Genomic DNA, 6,000 nt, shown 5'->3' on the forward strand with positions numbered 1-6,000 from the left:
GGAGGGATAGGAGTTGAGACTAAGGGGGAAAGAGTAGGATACAGACAGGGAGGATGTGAGAGAAAGAAGTAAGATGAATGTGATAGCTGATCTCCTTCCCTTTAGGCACCTCATGTGAAGGGTTAAAAAAAAAAGAGGAGCAGGGAAGACACTTCAAAACCTGTGACAATATGTTAGTGAGAGATGATTACAAAAGGTGGGCACTCACTCTGGCATGGAACCACATCTAGATACTAAGGAGCCAGGAGAGAATAGAGTAAAATAGTAAAAGCTGCGAAATAGTTTACTTCATTTACCCTCAACAACAGGGCTGGTATTAATAACTTCTTATGGAAAAAGAAACTGAGTTTCTGATAGGTTGCTTCAGGTCACACAGCTAGGAAGCAGTTGAGCCTCAGGCTCAACCTGTGATGATCTTTGCAGCCTCCCAAGAGTTTCCGCAGGCACCCAGACAAAACCCCCTAGAGCCAGGAGCTGCAGGGGGGCACATGGGGAAAGACAGATGACTAACCGGTCCCCTAGTGACATCGTGGCCACCCCTATCCACCAACCTCCCACCCCTTGAGCCAGGCTGACCCAGCTCTTTTGCCCTCTGAATTTGTCACCTCTCGCTGCAGGAGATATGGGGATGTGTGCAAAGGGTTAGGACATGTGCTCTGCCTGCCCCCAAAAGAGAACTTGATTTTGAGGGAAAGAACTCCTGCATCCTTTGGCTTGCTTGCTCCCTTCCTGCAAACTAGTTTCCCTCTCTATCCACAGAATGTGGTCGTACAGTTGTGTATGGAAATATTTTTAGTTAAAATATTTTAAACCATAACAGGAGGAAGTAGGTTAGATTCTTAGAGTATTTTCTAGTGATGGGGGTGGGAGGAGGGTAATAGGGCTATGGGTTGTATGGCAAAGGTTTGTCAGGAGTCTCTTAGTCCAAGAAAAGTGGGTCTCTAAAACCACCACCCACCCTCTCTGACAGCCACCCTTACCCGAATGGGGTGACCCCTAGAGGCGGACATCCTGGTGTAAAGCGCAAGTCTGGGACCTGAAACTGGAAACTGGAGGTGAGAAAAACTTAAGTTATAACTCACCAGCCCAGACACTGCTCTTGATTTAGAGAAATGCGGTCTTAGCTTCTGGCCTGTTTCCCCTGAGCCCTGAGGGAATCAGGAGAGAGGGAACTTTCCCTGGCTGAATGTGATTGAGTTTTCCAAGCTGTTACCCTGGAAACCTCTGTTTTTAAGAGGACCCTCCCCCCAACACACACTCCTTTAGTTAATCATGAGTTCCTAGAAGCCAGATGGGAAACGATGGCCTGGGTTGGGCACAGCTGGAACCGGTTAGTGACAAGAGAAGTGGGAGGGGTTTGGGGATGGCTCAGGGGCTGCACTAGTACATTCTGTTCCCAGGATGCTCCAGACTTCCGCAGGCCCCTACAAGCACTTCCCCATCACAAACATTTCCACCCACCTACAGCTCCTCAAACACACACGTACTCAGGCACTGGCCCGAACTGGCTCAGTTGAGAGGGTATCAGATCAAATCCTTACGTTCTCCCGTTCTCCAGTTCCTGTCAAAGTGTGAGGAAGACCAAGATCTGCTCCTTGTTTCCAGTGTACAGGAGAAAGTATCATCCCCCAGGATTCTTCTAGAGATTGCTGGAGGCTTCTGCTGGTTATCCCATTGCCCAGTACAGTGCCAAAGGGATGCTTGAAGGGATCAATTCTAGCCTCTGGAGTAAGGAGGGAGTAGAGGAATAAGAAGCTCAAGTGGGGCACCTGGGTGGTTCAGTAGGTTGGGTACCTAAGTCTTGATTTAGACTTGGGTTATGATATTGGGGTCTTGGGATCAAGACCCTGCCTCAGGTTCCACGCTCAGTGTGGAGTCTCCTTGTCCCTCTACCTCTGCTCCTGCTCCCATGCTTGCACTCTCTCTCTTTCAAATAAATGAAATCTTTTTTAAAAAGTTATTAAAGGAGAAGGAGTGCCTGGTGGCTCAGTTGGCTGAGTGACTGTCTTTGGCTCAGGTCATGATCCCGGGTCCTGAGATCAAGCCCCTAGTCAGGTTCCCTGTTCAAAGGGGGAGTCTCCTTCTCCCTTTGCCTCTCCCTCCTGCTTGTGATCTCTTTCCCTCTCTCAAATAAATAAAATATTTTAAAAAATAATTAATTAAAGGGGAAAAAACTTAAATGTTCTTTCAGCATCTAGGCTGATAGGGAAATGATGGTTAACACAAAGGATTTTTGCTCCTTCTGGAAATGACTGCTTTTTTCTTAATGAAAACCAAACTATCTTTATTGTTTTTCCCAGTGGCAGTGAGATGTGGGGAAGTACGTTGGCTGCCTGAGCTCACTTTGTGACCCCAAGAAACAGATCTGTCCTCATGTTTGGGAACTTTCATGAGCCCGGAAAACTCATGTTTGGATCCCTTTTTTATTGGCAAAAGGCTTTGATAGGGTGTTGGCAAAGGAAATAGTTCAGCACTGACTTCCCCTTTTGAAAAGGGTAGTAACTGGATGGGGGATGGAGACCGAGGAATAACCCAATTCTGCTTCTGCCAGGCCAGCAACTGCGGAGAGGACTAGTGGGGTAAGAAAGCAGCCCTTAGGGTGGAGGCACATAGGGAGAAGGTTCTCCTTTGTGCCCCTTGTTTTGTTCCTAACTTACTTAAGAAGGATAATGGAGGGTTGACCAGTGTGGTTATATTTTTGTTTTTTAGTGAATTCATTAATTTGACAATGGGGGAAGGATCAACATAGTAAACAAGTGTATCCTGCATATAGTGAGCAAGAAAGAGATAAGGATTTTATTTTTTAAAGATTTTGTTTATTTATTTAACAGACAGATCACAAGTAGGCAGAAAGAGAGAGGGAAGCAGACTCCCCGCCAAACAGAGAGCCCAATGCGGTGCTTGATCCCAGGATTCTGAGATCATGACCTGAGCTGAAGGCAGAGGCTTAACCCACTGAGCCACCCAGGTGCCAAGAAAGAGCTAAAGGATTTTAAAGCATCAAAGGGGCAAGGGGTACCTGGGTGGCTCAGTCAGTTAAGTGTCTGACTCTTGACTCTGGCTTGGGTCCTAATCTCAGGGTCATGAGATTGAGTACCACAACAAGCCCCATGTTGAGTTCCCTGCTCAGTACGGAATGGGCTTGAGAGTCTCTCTCTCTCTCTCTGCCTCTGCCCCTCCCTGATCCTGTGCTTGCTCTCTCTAAGGTAAATAAATAAATCTTAAAAAAAAAATAATAAAGCATCAAAGGGGCAAAGTTCCAGTTTGAGTTCAAGCTGCAAGCAGGTTTGGCATAATAAGCATTATCTGTAAGTTGTGAAAGAAGTTTTTGAAATGGGAAACAGAAAAAGATAATTGAGAAAGAAGACTGTTGATCCTAAAGAACATTATATTCTATATGATTTTGTGGGGTTTTTTTAGATTTATCTATGCACTTTTTTTTAGAGAGAGAGCACACAGAAGAGCACGGGGGGGGGGCAGCACAGGAGAGCACAGAGGGAAAAGGAGAGAAGCAGACTCCCCACTGAGCATGGAGCCCAACATGGGTTAGATCCCATGACCCAAAGATCATGCTCTGAGCTGAATTCAAGAGTCAAAGGCCCAACAAACTGAACCACAGGCACCCTATGTATTCTCAGGTTTTTTATCCAGAAGCTATTCTTAAGGATGTGTATTCTTGCTTGTTGCCCATTGCCCACTAGGAGTGTGTGTGTGTGTATGGGAGGGGAGTTGTCATAGGAGTGATGCTTCTCTGTTGTAAAAACTTGAAATGATACCTAACTGCCTGCCTTCAAGAAGGAAGCCAGATATTGATGGACAGAAGCACACCGGGAAGAAAGATTTGAGAGATGTTTGGAAACCAAGAGCTAGAACAGATGGAGAAATATCTAGTTGATCACTGGCCACAAATTAAGGCTGGTCCCTGACCAGAGTAGCCATGATGGTCAATAAGATAAGAGAAAGAAATGATAAGCAAGCATGTTAGCCCTCTACTATGAGGCCAATGGGAAAGGCCAGTGACAAAAGAGTGTGAAAAAGAAGTGAGTAAAAAATTGGAGAGTTGAAGGAGCATAAGAAGCTAAACCTCGCTTGGTTTAATCTGTCATTCATTGCTTCACTTTTTATCAGTGAATTTATCAGTGCTTCTAAAACCTTTCCACCAATATTCCCCAGGTAGATAATGAAAATATATGGTCAGAGGGTAAAGGTATATATACATAAATGCAGTGGTTACTTCTTTGGGAAATTTGCCCATCTCACAGTGATCACCCTTCTCTGTCCCCCTTCCACATGGTTAAATGCGTGACTGCCAGCAGCCATATTTATGCTCTGTAAAAACTCTGCCGTCCAGACCAGCTAACTGAACCAGAGATATATAACTGAGTCAAGCAGTTTTACTCCCTCCACCCCCTAGGAACTGAGTCTGACAAAGAAGTAAGTTAGTCTCTTCATGTGACTGGATCTGAAACATGTAAAGCTCAGGCAATGAGTTATGACTATACTTCCCCCCTCTGAGGACACAGAAACAGAAGAAGCCTATTGTTAGGAAAGCCCAAAACAGAAGGTCAGAGGCAAGATAAGAAGAGAGAGAGAAGAACATGCCTGGATTCATGGTATTATCTCTTTGATGGTCCCACAAAACCAGATGCATCCTTGCTCTTGACTCTTTATAACCTAATGTGTATGCTCAATAATGGCCCCAAAATATGTTCATGTCCTAATCCCCAGAACCTCTAAATATGTTCCCTTACATGGCAAAAAAGGACTTTACAGGTGATAAAATTAAGGGTCTCGACATGGGGAAATTCACATGAAAAAGAAATGAATCTAGACACAGATCTTAATCAACTCAAAATGGATCATAGAACTAAATCTAAGCATAAAACTATAAAACTCCTGGAGAAAACACAGATGGCCTTGAGCATGACAAAGGCTTTTCAGGGACAATGCCAAAGGCATGATGGATGAAAGAAAAAATTAATAAGCTGAACTTCAGTAAAATTTAAAATTTCTCCTGGGAGAAAGACAATGTCAAGAGAAAAAGAAGACATACCACAGGGTGATAGAAAATATTTGCAAAAGACACATCTGACAAAGGACTAGTATCCAAAATACACACACAAAAAAGAAAACTTTTAAAATTCAGCAATAAAATGGGGCATCTGGATGGTTCAGTTAGTTAAGCTTCCAACTCTTGTTTGTAGCTCAGGTCCTGATCTCAGGGTCATGGGATCAAGCCCTTGAGTCAAGCTCTGCATTCAGCAGCAAGTCTGCTCAAGACCCTCTCTATTCTCCCTCTGCCCCTACCTCCCCTCAAATAAATAAATAAAATCTTATCTTAAAGAAAACCTCTTGGGGCACCTGGGTGGCTCAGTGGATTAAAGCCTCTGCCTTCAGCTCAGGTCATGATCCCAGGGTCCTGGGATCGAGCCCCACATCGAGCTCTCTGCTCAGCGGCGAGCCTGATTCTCTCCTCTCTCTGCCTGCCTCTCTGCCTACTTGTGATCTCTCTCTGTCAAATAAATAAATAAAATCTTAAAAAAAAAAAAAAAAAAACCTCAGTAAGGGGCGCCTGGGTGGCTCAGTGGGTTAAAGCCTCTGCCTTTGGCTCAGGTCATGATTCCAGGGTCCTGGGATCAATCCCCACATCAGGCTCTCTGCTCGGCAGGGAGCCTGCTTTCTCCTCTCTTTCTCAGCCTGCCTCTCTGCCTAGTTGTAACCTCTGTCTGTCAAATAAATAAATAAATAAATAAATCTTAAAAAAAAAACAAAACAAAACAACAACAACAACAAACCCGGAATGGTTATGGTTTCTTTAAAAAAAAAAAAAAAAAACCTCAATAATAAGAAAATGAACTACCTGATTTTTTAAAAAAAGGGTGAAAGACCTAGACATCTCATCAGATAAGATATACAGATAGCAAGAAAGCATATGTAAAGATGTTCAACATCCTATATCATTAGGGAATTACAAATTAAATCTATAAGTTATCACTACAT

This window comes from Mustela nivalis (assembly GCF_964662115.1).
Source record: "Mustela nivalis genome assembly, chromosome: 7".
Taxonomy (NCBI): Eukaryota; Metazoa; Chordata; class Mammalia; order Carnivora; family Mustelidae; genus Mustela; species Mustela nivalis.